The following is a 16,850-nucleotide window of genomic DNA, read 5'->3' as shown; positions in this document are numbered from 1 at the left end:
TTCATTCATCCACCTAGTGGCATCAGCCAGGCATATCGCAGAGAAGCCCTGTGATAGCTACCACAAGGACTCATAACCACAACTACCATCATCATTGCTATGTTGGTGTGTGTGCTACACAGTGTCCTAGTGTTTTATTTAATCCTTGCAATAATTTAATGAGTTACTTTTGCATCCCTGTTGAACGGGAAAAGAAGAGAGGGGGAATTAGAGGGGGAATTCACTTTTCAGCTAAGTGATAAAAGAACTCTGAGCCCACATCTCCCTGACTTCAAAACTCAAAGTCTCTTTTCAGCTGTTTTACCATTAAACAATGGTGCCATGGTAAACCAGTTGTCAAATATGGAAGGTTTAAAGCAAGTCTGTGACAAGATCAATGCAGAAGTTTGGTGGGATAATAAAACCAGGTGTGTGATTCTAGTAGGTAAGAGACTATTTCATATTTGGTGGAGTTCCTTTGAATGGAGAATGTAGATCTCATACTTTACTAAGTGGACCTCTCTAATTATCCCAATGCTTGTCCAAAGAATCTTTCCCCTTTTCCTTCCTGCCATCAACCCAGATTTAGAAGGAAGTTGGAAGAGATATGTAAATGAATAAAAATAACCCAGGAAGCTTTGCACTGATTAAAATAAATATTTTTGTCCTGATTTGGAAATAGTTATTGAGTAAATTATTCCTGACTTCATAAATCTCATGTTCTTGTGTGTGTGTGTGTGTGTGTGTGTGTGCACGTGCGTGTGTGCAGTAGGATGAGCATAAATAAAGAGCTTTATTTGACCATAAATAACTTTCCACAGCAGTAGCTTCTTACATGAATGAACACATTTGGAGAATACAGATTACTATTTAGATGTTTTTTTGTAATTCAGTAAGTTCCTACTAAATTCAGAGACTGAGAATTTGATCCCAGAAGATTGATCAAAGACCTTGTATTACTAAAATGGCTGTTTTCATAAAAGTGTTTTCAAAGATCTCTAAAGCTCTATAAACACTTCATTTTTGTACATGTTATAACTGTCTGCTGAAGAATTCATCCTGTAGATGGCTTAACATCTCCAGACTGGGTGAGAAAAGTGAAATAGGATATGGTATGAGAGTAGATGGTCAAATAAGGGAGAGGAAAATACTCTCTATTTTTCTTCTGCTTGGAAATAAATATGCAGGAAACTCTTACAATGGCAGCCTTTTTCTTTTCTTTTTTTCTCTTCTCTTCTCTTCTCTTCTCTTCTCTTCTCTCCCCTTCTCTCCCCTCCCTCTCCCCTTCCTCTCCCCTCCCCTCCCTTTCCTTCCCTTCCCTCCCCTTTCCCTCTCTTCCCTTCTCTTTCCTTCCCTTCCCTCTCTTCCCTTCCCTCTTTTCTCCTCTCCCCTCCCCTCCCCCTCCTCTCCTCTCCTCTCTCCTTTCCTTTCCTTTCCTCTTTCCTTTTTAAAGCTATGGATGCATTAAAAAACAAACAAAAATAAACACAAACTCCATCTGGAAGCATTTTGAGCTAGGGCATTGTAAAAATGTGTCAGATGATATATTAGGAAAAAAGTTGGTTTAAAGTAACACTAAAATTCAAAATGAGATAGTTTATGTCTCTGTTGTATGTCTGGAGAAAAAATTTCACTGCCATTATCAAGGTTGTTCTCCACAAAGCCCTCAGGGATCTAGTGCCTCCTAGCTTGGTGTTTCACCACATATGACATCTTTTTTTAAGGTCACCCTATAATCCAAGAAGGCTGCTTCAGCTCCAGCCATCATGTTCCTTTTCAAGTAGCAGGAAGAAGGAGAAGGAAGAAGATATATCTACCCTCTCCCTTTAAGATTATTTACCATAATTTGCTCATACATATCACTTCTATTTATACCCCTCGGGTCAGAATTTAGAAAATGGCTATACCTACATGAAAAGAGACTGGGGAAAAAAGTCTTTATTTCAGGTGGTCAAATACCTAACTAGCTTAGGAATTCTACGACCATAGGAAGCAAAATAAAATAAAATAAAATATAAGTAAAAAAGATAGTGAGGGACAACTATAGGAGTTTCTGCCACAGATGACTCTCACTCTGTTCTCTGCCCCAAGTCCCACATGCCAATGATTTTAAGTCCAGAATGAGCATGCCTTCAGTGAAATCTGTTCTTTCCAACTTGTTTCTGAGATGCAAAAACACCTTTTAATGCCCTGAGATATATGGTGGGCAGAAGCTGGTATTAAAAAAAGATGAATGCCAAATGGGTTTGCAGTTTGCTCTGGGTCCCACTAAAATTTCACAGAAACAGTAGCATCATCTCTGCATGACCTGTTCGCTTCATAAGGATGCCTTTAAAGTTGCAAAACAATTCAGGCTCCTTCAGGCACCTGGAATGTTCTTGCGCCATTGCCTGACTCACTTTAAATTGAGAAACAGTTGGGACCTGGGACTGCAAATCCTGCTGCCTGACCTCCGGAGGATTTTCCTTTCTGGAGTTTTAATAGGTGTCATCAGCCTAGTAGGGGAGTCTCTTGGCAAACCTGAGGCTTTTTCCCTCCAGAAGCTCACTGATCCTGCCTCTGTGAAAGGGCCAAATTTGTCAGTGGGAAAAGAATTTTAAGAAGTATCATGAAGTAAACTGTTTTGCCATGGACTGAATATTGACCCTCAGTAATAAAAGCTTCTTACATTTTCAACCATGGCATTAAACCATCTCTTTAAATAATTAGCAAGTGGAGAGACAAGAGGTAGGAGTTCACTTAGCTCTTTGAAAAGGAAAACTTTATCAGACTTGGGCACACTGGGAAAGAGTGAATCAAATCAAGGCACATTTAACTTTTCATGCTTGAATACTGAGAGTATTTTTCAAAGGTCTTATATGTGAACACAATAGCAGTGTTGCAGTTGTGTGTCTGTCCGTGTAGCTGAGATTTATTGTCGGGCACTTTTCAAGTCAAATATTTATTCCTACTAGAGAGTAACACTGTTGTTCAATTATTTCTTTTTCTCAGTCTCTTCCCTCACCCACTTTAAAAATGATCCAAATGTTCCACTCACTGAGTGTGGGAAGACACAGAGCAGCAGGAGGGAAAGAACAACAGAAACTCAGTGAAGGCCATTGGGAACCTCTGCCAAGAAGCATTTTGAAGAGGTTAATAATGCTCAAATAATAATGCTTTTAAGTTGCCTTTACCTTGAAAACATCCAGCTACTGTGTGGAGTTTAAATTATCTACCTAATAGCAGCAATTCAAATTTTAATTGCCTACTCTTATATATAGAAATATTTGGTTGGACCAAGTTCTCAAATGTTGGTCAGTTTTCTGGGTTTTAAAAGGTGTTACTCATTACACCACGTGGAGCCTCTGTTCTTTGTCCTTTCCGGCCATAGTTATATCGGCTTCCAAATTCAGCACTGTGACAACATTCCAGTAGAGTATCCAAAGTTGTTTTTACAGTCTGACAGAGAAGAAAAGAAAACGTATTGGGTAAAGTATGAGAGAGTTTCTCTTTCTCCTAAACTTCCTCCCACCAGAAAGAAACAAAACTAAAAACAAAGCAACCAGAAAATAAATGTGTGTCTGGGAATCCAGGGATTAATTTCCTCATAATATACCTGTTTCAGCAAATACTTGCAGAAGTGTTTGCCTGTTCCTCAGATGTCATAGCTTTCCTTTGGTCTCTCTTGGTGGATCCAGTTTCTCAGCAGTATGATGTATTCCTTGTTGTTTCTAGTATTTTCAGTGGACAAGAATCATCTGGTACATAATCCATGACTGGGCTGGAGGCTGAGTGCAGCTGGCCACAGCTGTGCTAGAGTAGCCTGAGAACTGAACTGTTCATATAAGGTGGTTTAAGAAGGTATTTGCAAGTGGAGCAGAAAATGGGCTCTGTGCCAAGCTCAACTGCTGACGGGGGTTAGTCTCTCAAGGAATCACACTGGTCGTTGGCGGTCACAAAGATGGAGCTGAACATAAAGTGGAGAATTCACTACCCCTAAGCCTGTTGCATGGCTAATTTCAACCTCTCTGTGGTCACGTGGATGTTCCTAATGCAGTGAAAGGCCATGCCCGTTTCTTTCCTGCCTTCTAAGGCTTTTCACCACAAATTCCTCTTTGGAGAAATTTTAGCAGTGAGGCCATATTTTCATTAATAATGGAGTGCATATATATGGACTTGTAAAGGATGCAAATTCATGCCAAATTGTCACTCTGGGGCAGCAGAAGATCAGGAATAATTAAAGTGAACAGGACAAAGAATATAAATTGGCAGGAGGGGCCTGGTTTGCTTTAGTTTCAGACAGACTAAGGGAAGGATTTTGATTTCATACAGTAAGGTAGTCCTGGATGTCATGGGTTAGCATGCAAAATGATGAAGTCTAGACAATAAGCATCAAGAGCAAGAAGTTTTCATTCCTGAGACATCAAAAGATGTGGGGCTCTAGAAGACATGGATGTGGGGCTTCTAGGCTCTGGAAGACATGGTGGAGCCCACACAGAGGAGACACTGAGACAGGCTTTTGGCAAAACAGAGGATGTTTTTATGTTTTCCATATATGTACTTCTGACTACATATGGGTGCTCATTGCCAAAGGGAGACTCATGGGCTGTCCCCTCCTGACTTAGCAATGCCAGAGGTAGTCAACCTTCTGGGAACAACACACATATCTATCTAAAGTTGGTCATGGCTCTATGATCATCACTTATTTTGAAAATTCACTGCCAAATGAAGTTACTTTAGAACTTTATTTAAATTTTTCTCCCAGTATAAGCAGGAGATAATTTTAAATCATTTTCAAAATTCAAAGAAGTCATTAAATTAAACATTGTTACCTTACCCACTGCTTCTTTTGTGATTGAATAAGAAAGCTTAATATTGAAAATGAAGGGCCAAAATATTAGAGGACTTTCTATTAAGTTTAATGTCTTCTGTGGTATTGTTACATAGCATTTTCATGAGACAGCTAAGTAGATCATGCACTATTGGCATGTAAAACAAAATAGTAACAAGACATAGTGAAGGAAAGAGTCATGAAGATAAAGGGTACCTAAGGCTGACATTTCTTGATGGCATTAATGAGGACAGTGTAGCTTCAGGTAGATCTTTTAAACCAAATTGGTAGATCTGGGCTATGTTGTATGTGTGTTGGCAGATGGGGTGCAGTCCCTACTCTCTCTCTATCTCTCTGTCTCTATGTCTCTGTCTCTCTTTCTATCTCATCTTTTCCTTACTCCCACTGTCTTTATCCAAAATTTTCAGGGTTGTTGACAAATGAATATAATGGATGTGAGAGGAGGCTTGTTCTGTGGTTCTGGGGGGCCCAAGGAAAGGATTAGCAATCCAGGCCTGACTTTTAGCATCTCTTCTGAGTAAGTGAAAACCAACAGGAGTAAGGGCTGAGGCCACCCCCTCGCAATGGCTGTCAGTAGGGGTCAGGGCTGTGAAAGCTTAGGCCAAGGATTTCCTCTCAGTATGTCTCACGGACATGCATATATTCAAATTGTATGGACTGAGCATGCTGTTCATTGGGCAGCAGTATTTTTATTGCTTCACCATACTTAACCCTCTGCTTCCACCAAAGAGCCGCTTAACTTTCCTTTTTTGCTTCAAAAATTATGAGTTTCATTTATTTTTAAAAAACAAGTACTCATTGATTGCTTCTGTGTGCATTGTACCAAACACTGAACTGTGGCAGTAGGAAGAATTTAAGACACGATCCTTGTCCAGTGAATGTCCTTACACATACAATCACATCAAGGTCTGTATAGTAGTTTAAGAGCTGTGGAAGAAGTAATTACAGTAGAGCTAGAGTTAGGGAAGTTAGAAAGAGAAATTTTCGTGAGAACGAAACATTATACAGACTAAGTTTTCATGGACTCTGGTGCCTGATTTTTTTTTTTAAATGCGCCTTTCCTGATGTTATTGCAAGTCTTAGGGACATAGGCATGGCTTAGTGTATGCTCTTGTGGTTGATATACATACTTATTTCTTCACCACTGTTGTTTTCTCTTCATTTCACAAGGACACCAAAGCTAGTGAGAAAAGGCCAATGAGGAAATTCTTGGGGGAAAAATCCCACATCTAATATTTTCATTTCTAATGAGAAAACCCAAAGGGAAAAAAGGTACTCGATACACAGAAGATGCTGGCAAAATATTTTACTAGGATGTGGTTTTGATCAGGTTACCATTTCTTCTGGGATAGAATGTGTTTTGTTATACTTTTTAAATCATTTTTTGATCTCCCTTACACGTTCTCCATTATGGGCTCTTTCCTACTCATTGAAAAATTATGCAGAAATACCTAGTACATGCTATTCTATATGCATATGAGGCTAGCTTGGAGAGTTTTAGGGAGAACACATGCAATCCTTCCACTAGGCTTAGCTGTGTTAAATCAGAGAAAGTATTTTTCCTTGTCCCCAAATGTGGGTCTAGAGGCTAGAGCCCTGACTGTTGGCATGTCACCAGCTTTCATGGCTTGCATAGTTCTTAGAAATGAAAGAAATACATTTTTGCAGTCACATGAGTCAAACATGAGACTTAGTTTTATTCCTTATTTGGGGACCACTTGACAGTTTTTTTCATTCTAGGTGATGTGGCTGGCTCAGATGCATTGCCAATGCATTCATTTTACGAGTGAGCTCTCATCCTCACTTCTCTCCCAAAATATAAAATGAACATGACAAAATTATGTGACAGTTGCTATAGGCAACAATATTCTATTTATCTTTGCAATAGAAAGGCTCATCAAAGAATTTTGTCCAGGTATTTTTGTCACTTGGAGCAGATATGTTGAATGTCCCTTAGCTTTGGTTTTGGTTTTGTAACGTAACACATAGCCAAGGTGTCAATACAGTGCCTATGTGGAGTCCAGATATCATTCTGCCATAATGACTATAACATGGTGTGAATGTTGAAACCAGAAAGTTCATTTTTGAAGTCTGAAAGCAGCTGAGAACAGATGAGGGTAACAGAGCAAAGCTTGCTTCCAGCCTTGGCTATTTCTACTGCCAGGACATTCTTCTCCCATTACTTCATATGGACCAGATAGGAACAAAGGTGCTCTGCAGATATCCCCATGATTCCTGCTAATAAAAAGAGTAGGGGATCAGCTTACACAGTGCAACCATGGATCACCTGTTAAAAACTTGCTGGTGATGTTCAGCTCTCTAGATTATAGCAGTTTCCCAAACTTTACTGTGTCTGCAAATCCTTGGAGATTTAGTGTATCCAAGGTGGAGGGAGCCCAGATAATCTACACGTTTAACAAGCTCCGGGAGATGGTGATATTGCCGGTTTGAGGACCACACCTGGGTAACATGAAATAGGGCATGATGTTGAAGTGGCCTAGCTGTCAGGTCTAATGGCAATATCAGCAAGCTTATTTCTGATCTGTGGGATTGACTGCATTCTGAATCTTAGTTTACCTCCTTTTAAGTATTTGTTGTTGGTCAAGAGAAGGATCTGGTGTTGATAGAGGGTATAAAGGGCTAGAGGGTATATGGAAAGGTCTCAGAGTATGGGATAGCCTTCAGACTCCCATAATTCTGTAGGCCCTACTGGTTAGAGAGCTATTTGTATTAACAAATGGTCCCTTTCACATGTTAGATCTTAGTTTAAATTAGTTTCATTAGCTGGTCTACTCCTAACTGGGAGTTGGGTTACTAAGGGAAGCCTGAGATAAGAGTAAGAGTTTGGGGACTTCTAAAGGAAAAACAATCTTGTGTGTTTCCTTTACTGTCACGCTACTACCACATTTGACTTCTGACACTTCCAGTTACCAAATGTGTGTTTCCCCCCGGCACCAGCAATTCTCTTAGACCAGCTGAGAGTCTTACAATCCAGCTCAATTCTGACATCATTTACCCGGAGATGGTGTCAGATCCCGCAGGTTCAGAGCTGGTCCCATAAGACTGACTACCCGCCCCCCCTTTCAGGTGCTAATCCCAAGTCCCAGGTTATCACTTGTACTTCTGATTGACCAGCTATAAGTCACGGTTCCCTGATTTTTTCTCTTTGCGTTTGATAATTTGTGAGAATGACTCATAGAACTCAGGGAAACACACTTACTGGTTTATTATAAAAGGTTATGATAAAGGACACAGATGAACATCCAGATGGAACAGATGCTTAGGGCAAGGCACAGAGAAAGGATGAGGAGGTTTTGTATCCTCAACAGGCAAACCACCATCCCAGTCCTCCATGTGTTCAGCAACCGGGAAGCTCTCTGAACCCAGTACTTTGGGGATTTTTATAAAGGCTTCATCATATAAGCATGATCAATCTACAAATTAATCTCTAGTCCCTTACCCTCTCCTGGAGGATGGTGAGTGGATGAAATTTCTAGGTTTCTAATAATAATGGCTTGGTCTTTCTGGTGACTAGTCCCTGACTTGAAGATATCCAGGAGCCCACCAAGAGTCACCTCATTAGCACAAAAGACATACCAATCACCCAGCAAATTACAAGAGATTTAGGAGCTCTGGATCAGGAACCAGGGCCAAAGACAAAGGGACTAACAACAACAACAAAATGCTCTTAGTGCTCTTGTCACTTAGGAAATTATAAAAATTTTAGGAGCTCTATGCCAGTAACTAGGGATATAAACATTTTTCCTATTATTTCACAGAACTGGAAACAATGAAGAAAGGTAATTTTGGGGTATGTGGCATTTCAGAGAATAGTTGATCTGCAAGAGGCAATGGACAGTCCAGGAGACAATAGGAGTCTGTGCTGATTGGCCTGATGGAGACTGAGATGACATCACTAATGACCAACTCAAAATGCATATTTCATTGATCATGAACTAACTGTATCATCTTCTTTTATAAGAAACAATGTAATAAAAAAACACACTCTGATAAGACATTCTTCCCCTTTCTTTTCAGGTGGATTCCTCCTGGTTTGGCAGCCAAGAAAAGATTTATTTCGGTGTTTACACCTGCTGGAAAATTGGGAATTCCAGACATCTCACAGTGTCCAGACCAGTTTTCTTTACAAATCTGGGATGCAGCACCCTCTTTTGAAAAACAGAGATCAGTTCTTAGACTTTGTACATTTATACTAGTTTTACTTCATTGGTACCAGGGTGACTTGAATTCTTGAAAAGGATGCAGTTTCCTAGAAACTTTTAGAAGAAAAGCATTAAAATAAAAGTTGACCATTGAATGGCTGGGATTTTCTGCATCAATGGATCTGGTGCACTTAATGGGCATTGAACTGTTCCAACTGAACCATATTCTTTCATTTCAAATAAGTTGATTTTTTAAACAGTAAATTGTGAGAATGAGAAATTTTGAAGGGGCAGTGGCAAAATTGTAGGTGAGATGTGCTTATTTATCGTAACTTATTATGTTTAATCAAAATTACATTAGTACCCAACTTTCTTAGGATTAAAGACCAAGTAATATAATGAAATAAGAATTAGGAAATCAGGACCCTGATCACTATTTGAATTTCTACCATTTTATTACATCAGATATATCACAAACTTTATCTAATGTTTGGTGAATGTGGTCCATGATCCCTAGTAACTGTGTTTTAATAATAATGATTTAATAGTAACACTTACCATTTATTGAAGATAAACTATATGCTTAATTACAATCTTAACTCATTAATGACTTTCTAAATAGCCTTTCCCCTATAAACCGATTATAATAATGGTCACTTGTTATAGCCCATATGTCTATAGTCCTTTATATTTACAAGGCATATTCTATATATTTTTTCATTAACCTATTCAGTTCTTTATTTTTAAATTTTTTTTTTTACATTTATTTATTATTGAGAGACAGAATATGAGTGGGGGAGGGACAGAGAGAAGGAGACACAGAATCCGAAGCAGGCTTCAGGCTCCGAGCTCTCAGCACAGAGCCCGATGTGGGGCTTGAACTCACAAACTGTGAGATTATTACCTGGCCGAAGTCAGACGCTCAACTGACTGAGCCGCCCAGGCGCCCCAGTTCTTTATTAATTCTAATTTCTTTTTTTATTTTTATTTTTTTTTATTTTTTTTTTTTTATTTTTGGGACAGAGAGAGACAGAGCATGAACGGGGGAGGGGCAGAGAGAGAGGGAGACACAGAATCGGAAACAGACTCCAGGCTCCGAGCCATCAGCCCAGAGCCTGACGCGGGGCTCGAACTCATGGACCACGAGATCGTGACCTGGCTGAAGTCGGACGCTCAACCGACTGCGCCACCCAGGCGCCCCTATTAATTCTAATTTCTTGAAACAAGACTTTGCTGGGATGTCATGGAGTCTTGTGACTGTGAATGAAATCTTCCTTATTTGTGGGGTAGAGAGAATGTGAAGAGAGCATTGTCTTTCTTTTCTCTCAAATTCCAACTGTAAAGAGTGAGACAGAGGTGTCAGTGTGGGGCTACTGGCCTGAATATTCTCATCAACAGCATTGGCTGTACAAACCTGGTGCTACAGTTTCCATAAACATTTTTCCCATTTCTATTTTGTTTATAGACTTAAGTCTTTCCCTTCCACATAGTACTTTGTCCTTTCATTTTGTCTTTTTAAATTTGATTAAGTCATGTTGGTTTAGACATTCTGGTGGTTTACTTACTCTTAACAGTGACTTTGGCCAGCCTTTAAAAACTCTTCTAATGCTGAAGACAAATGCAGTTACAACTGAGATGATTAATGGTAGAATGTTTCACTTAAGTAGGCCTGGTAGATATCTGTTATTGAGAATTTAATAAAATTATCTGTAATCATGTTGGCAAAGTTGTTTCCTAGGGCCATCTGCTTAGTCATTAAAATTATTTTTAAAGATATATTGAACCAGATGGTTTTCAAGTAGGATTTGACTTGTCCTATTTTTTTCAACTCTAAGGTGTATTTTTTATTACCTGTGTACCCCATCATCCTAGGATAGGATCCCTCAGAATAAAGGTATCTCCTTTACTAAACCATTCTGCCTATTTTTCTATTTGTAACAAGAAAATATAACCATTTTTATTAGAATGTTAAATGAGTAATCAATTTATACTGCCTGCATAGACAATGTTTAGGTATGGGCAGGAATCAAAGAAGAGAAATGCTCCTGCGTTCATGGTGATTAACATCATTCATGATGTTATATTTTCTTAAACTTTATTTTCTCCGATACAAAACAAGGTGGATACTATTATGGTGATGTGAAGAGGAAAGTGACAACACTGGTATTCCCCCCCGCCCCTTGGCCCATTGGAGGTTTCCAGAGAGCCACAAAGGCAAGGAAGACAACTCAAGATGCACACAATGGTGTTCTTATTTCTTCTTTAACAGGCCTTGAACAGGGCACTGGGTAAGCGTGTACCAGCATACCTGGTCCATAGTTTCTTTAACGCCAACCACTTATTACAATAGACAAGGCAATTTGGATAGGCAGCTGCATGATATATTGCCATGCTGACTCAGTCAGGGACTGCAGGAAAAACAAGAGTTCTGAGGTGTCCCAGAAGTTCTCAGACATGCATGGATTTTGATGGTTTAATGTACATATTTGTGCATAACCATAAAACATTCCTTCCTCTGTTCTTACTCAAGATTCCACCCAAATTCCTGTCTGTTACCTCCCTTGGGGCTATCTTAGGGAGTGGCCTTTCCAGGAACCTCAGTGGGATCACACTGTGGGATCCTTTCATTATCATGTGATTATAAAATGGGAAGCCAAGTGGTCCCTTTACACCTGTGATGACATTTGGTCTTCAGTTCAACTCTGTGCTTCTCACTGCCCTTGTACCTTTGATTCTTGTTTTTTAGAGAGGTGCATCTTTCTTAGAAGAGTTTTTAGTTTTATTTTTTGTTTCTAAAGTATTATGACATCTACTTTTTATTACATTTTATTCTCCATCAATGTCACTTAACAACAAATCTGAAAAATTAATGTATGCTTATATATTTAATTTCAGTGTCTTTTATTCCTTTTATGTATATTAATAGAAAAGATAGGTGAACTAAGAATGGAGCTAGGGAATAAAGATAGGACATAAGGAATTTTTTAAAATAGTTTTTTTCAATTTTTTTTTTTTTTTTTTTTTTTTTTTTTGACAGAGAGAGACAGAGCATGAACGGGGGAGGGGCAGAGAGAGAGGGAGACACAGAATCGGAAACAGGCTCCAGGCTCCGAGCCATCAGCCCAGAGCCTGACGCGGGGCTCGAACTCACGGACCGCGAGATCGTGACCTGGCTGAAGTCGGACGCTTAACCGACTGCGCCACCCAGGCGCCCCTAAAATAGTTTTTAAATGTTTATTTATTTTTGAGAGAGAGAGCATATGTGGGGGAGGGGCAGAGAGAGAGGGAGACACAGAATCTGAAGCGGACTTGAGGCTCAAAGCTGCCAGCACAGAACCTGATGCTGGGCTTGAACTCATGAACTGTGAGATCATGACCTAAACTTCGCGAAGTTGGATGCTCAATTGACTGAGCCACCCAGGTGCCTTGGACATAGGGAATTTTTAATATGAGAAGGATTTTATAGAAAAGAAACTTGAAAGAAGAATACCAGAATAAAGGTGGGGAGTGGAATTTGTGATCAACCAACAATGTATGTGTATGTGTCTGTGTGTCTATGTATCTGGCAGTGGTTGAGGGTCACTGGACATACAGAAAAATGGTAGAGCATCTCTTGGACCCATGGTTAGCTTGCTTAAGGGAATTTCTTTTTTATTTTCCTCTTCAAATGGATAACTTTATCCTAATGCCTTTTCTGGAGCAAAACAATAGGAAGGACCTGAATAAAAAAAGTGAAAAAAGATCCCAAAGAAAGAGCCTATATGTTGGAGGGACATTGTTTGATAGTAATGGAGAGCTAAGGCTCAGAGAATACGTTCTTTAGAAAATTGTTTCTGTTCTCACCTAGTCCATGCTCAGGACCACCACAAAAATGGGGTAGTAATTTACATATCTAGTGAAAGGTTTTTTAAAAAACAGACCAAAGATTGGTGAAAGTGTAGATGTGTAGATCAGTGGGACAGAATGGAGGGTCCATGAACAGACACACATGCAAGTGATCAATTGAGTTTTGACAAAGGTGTAAAAGCAGTTCCATGTAGAGCAAGTGGATATAGTAGGTAAATAAATAGGTATATGTATATCTGTATGTGCTGGCACAATTGTGCTTTCATATGTAGAAATTAATCTTGATCCATGCTTTGTACCATATAAAAAATTACATAAAAATGGATCATAGAACATAAAGTGAAATAAAAAACTATAAAAATGTTGAAGAAGGTAGAAGAAAATCTTTGTGACCTTGAGTTACACAAAGATTTCTTAGATGCAACATCAAAAGCATAATACTTGAAAAAATATTGATAATCAGCTTCATTAAAATTAAATACTTCTGATCTTCAAAAAAAGCTTTTAAAATAATGAAAATAAATAATGAGAAAAATATTTACAAAACGCATATCTGATAAAGAACTTTTATCCAGAAGATACAAAGAATTCATACATAAAGAATTCTCTAACTCAATAATAAGGAAATAAACAATCCAACGAAATAAAGTGGGCAAAATATTTATTTATTTCTTCATATTTTATTTTAATTTCAGTGTAGTTAACATACAGTGTTACATTAGTTTCAGGTGTACATTGTAGTGATTCAACAGTTATATGTATTACTCAGTGTTCAACATGGTGAGTGTATTCTTAATCCGTTTCGCCTATTTCACCCATCTTCCCATACACCTTTCCTCTGGTACCATCTGTTCTCTATAGTTAAGAGTCTGTTTTCAGGTTTATCTTTTTTTCCCCTTTGTTCATTTGTTTTGGTTCTTAAATTTTACATGTGGGTGAAATCATATGGTATTTACCTTTCTGAATTCATTTCATTTAGCATTACTCTAAATCCATCCATGCTGTTGCAAATGGCAATATTTCATTCTTTTTTATGGCTGAATAATATTCCAGTGTGTGTGTGTGTGTGTGTGTGTGTGTGTGTGCATGTGTGTATACCACATCTTCTTTACCCATTCATCTATCAGTGGACACTTAGACTGCTTCCATAATTTGGCTATTGTAAATAATGATGCAATGGACATAAGGGTGCATATATCTTTTCAAATTAGTGTTCTCATATTCTTTGGGCAAATACCCACTAGTGCAACTACTGGATCAGAGGGTGGTTCCATTTTTAATTTTTTGAGGAACCTCCAAACTGTTTTCCACAGTGGCTGCAGAGTTTGCATTCCCACCAACAGCATACGAGGATTCTTTTTCCTCCATATCCTTCATCAATACCTGTTGTTTCTTGTGTTTTTAATTTTAGCCATTCTGACAGGTGTGAGGTAACATCTTATTGAAGTTTTGATTTGCATTTATCTGATGATGAGTTGAGCACCTTTTCATGTGTCTGTAGACCCTCTGTATGTCTTCTTTGGAGAAATATCTGCTCACGTCTTCTAAAATGGATAAAATACTTAAACAGAAAAGATACTTAAACACCAAAGAAGATATAGATGGCAAGTAAGCACATTAAAAGGTATTTAATAACATTAGTCATGAGAAAAATGCAAAAAACAATATCAAGTGTTAGGGTATGAAACCACAATCATACTTACATATTGCTGGTAAGAATGCAAAAATGGGGGCGACTGGATGGCTCAGTCAGTTAAGTGTCTGACTCTCGATTTTGTTACAGGTCATGATCTCACGGTTCGTGAGTTCAAGCCCTTCATCAGGCTCTGCGTTGACAGTGTGGCGCTTGCTTGGGACTCTCTCTCTCTCCCGCTCTCTCTCTGCCCCTCCCCTGCTCATATGTGCTCGCTCTCTCTCTCTCAAAATAAACAAACTTAGTGCTATGACCACTTCGGAAACCAGTTTGTCAGTTTCTTATGAGGTTAAATGCACACTTGACACATAACCCTGTAATTATACTTTTAGGTATTTTAAGTGAAACAAAAACTATTTTCACAGAAAAATTTTTACTGGAATGTTTATGGTAGCATTATGTATAAATGCCAAAAACCTGGAAATAGCCCAAATGTCTTTTAACTAGCTAAAGGATAAACTGTGGTATATCCAGGCAGTGGAATACTACCCAAAAGTAAAAAGGAGGAAATATATCAACATGGATGAATCTCAGATGTATTATTTTAAGGGAAAGAAGCCAGACTGAAAAGGCTGTATACTGTATAATACCATTTATATGACATTTCTGAATAGGCAAAATCACAGAGACAGAACAACAATCAGTGGTTTTCAGATCACAAAGGGAGAGGTATTTACCAAAAAGGTGCAACAAAGGGAGGTTTTGGATGATGGAAATATTCCATGTGTTATGTAAACTGCTGCTACCATGACTATCTACATTTGTCAAAACTCATAGAACCATCAATTAAGTATGAAATTTATTATATTTAAATTATATCTTAAGCAGAAACAGAACAAGATATAAGAAGTGATATGCTATATTAATGGATTGGGAAATCCAATATTATAAATATTTTTTTCCTGCAGTGGCATCTTGATAGAGTTTAATCCTAATTAAAATCCCACAATGGTGATGGTGATGGAGGATAGTATAAATTGGCAAGCTAACTCTAAAATTTAAATAGAAACACAAATATCCAAGAATAGCCAAAATCATATTTTAAAAAAAAGAACAAAAATGAAGGACTTATTAGGTGTCAAGGTTTGTTATAAAGCTAGAATAATGAAAAGAATATAGTATTGGCTCAAGGATTGACACATAGAACAGGAGAAGAGTAAGCACTCAGAACAGACTCCCATGTATATGATCACATGATTTATTACAAAGAACACTGCAGTTCAATGGGCAAAAGAATGGTCTTTTCAACAAATGATATTGATCGATTTGACACTGTATTTTTAAAAAGGGAAGGAAAATTTAAGCCCTACTTCACAAGGATAGACTCAGATGGATTGTAGATCTAAGAATGAAAGATAAGACAGGAAAGTTTATTTGCTTATTTTTTCCTTTTCAAATTTTTATTTAAGTTCTAGTTAGTTAACATACAGTGTAGTATTGGTTTCAGGAGTAGAATTGAGTGATTCATCATTTAACTACAACACCCAGTGCTCAACGCAAGTGCCCTTCACAATACCTATCCCTCATCTAGCCTATCTCCCACCCACCTCCCTTCATCAAACCTCAGTTTGTTCTCTGTCTTTGAGTTTCTTTAAATGTTTATTTTTGAGAGGGAGAGAGAGAGAGAGAGAGAGAGAGAGAGAGGGCGGGGGAGGGGCAGTGAGAGAGGGAGACACAGAATCTGAAGCAAGCTCCAGGCTCTGAGCTGTCAGCACAGAAACCAACACAGGGCTTGAACTCACAGACCTTGAGATCGTGACCTGAGCCGAAGTCAGATGCTTAACCAACTGAGCCATCCAGGCGCCCCTTTAAGAGTCTCTTATGGTTTGTTTCCCTCTCTCTTTTTTCTTCATATATCTCACATATGTCTACGTCTCCATCCCATATGTCTATCTGTTGTGTTTCTTAAATTCCACATAAAAGTGAAATTACATGGTATCTGTCTTTCTCTTAATGACTTATTTCGCTTAGTGTAATACACTCGAGTTCCATCCACATCATTGCAAATGACAAGATTTCATTCTTTTTGATGGCTAAGTAATATTCTATTGTATAAATATACCACATCTTCTTTATTCATCCATCAGTTGTTGGACATTTGGGCTCTTTCCATAGTTTGGCTATTGTTGATAATGCTGCTATAAGCATTGGAGTGCATGTACCTCTTAAAATCTGTATTTTTATATCCTTTGGGTAAATAGTAGTGCAATTGCTAGATTGTAGGGTAGTTTTATTTTTAACTTTTTGAGGAACCTCCATGTTTTTCCAGAGTGACTGCACCAGTTTGCATTCCTACCAACAGTCCAAGGGGGTTCTCCTTTCGCCACATCCTCACCAA

The 16,850-nt window shown here is 38.4% G+C and overlaps 1 long non-coding RNA gene across 1 annotated transcript in view; it reads left to right on the top strand.

The window, feature by feature from the left end:
- Window positions 1–9,715, top strand: part of LOC131507103 (uncharacterized) — a 146,895-nt gene extending 137,180 nt beyond the window's left edge. The window contains exon 4 of the long non-coding RNA XR_009259330.1: window positions 8,849–9,715. This is a non-coding gene — a long non-coding RNA (uncharacterized LOC131507103). The remainder of the gene's footprint in view (window positions 1–8,848) is intronic.
- Window positions 9,716–16,850: the final 7,135 nt, after the last annotated feature.

The sequence above is a fragment of the Neofelis nebulosa genome, chromosome 3 (assembly GCF_028018385.1).
Source record: "Neofelis nebulosa isolate mNeoNeb1 chromosome 3, mNeoNeb1.pri, whole genome shotgun sequence".
Taxonomy (NCBI): domain Eukaryota; kingdom Metazoa; phylum Chordata; class Mammalia; order Carnivora; family Felidae; genus Neofelis; species Neofelis nebulosa.
The sequence above is the reverse complement of the archived record's forward strand: the minus strand, read 5'-3'. Positions and strand labels throughout refer to the sequence as shown.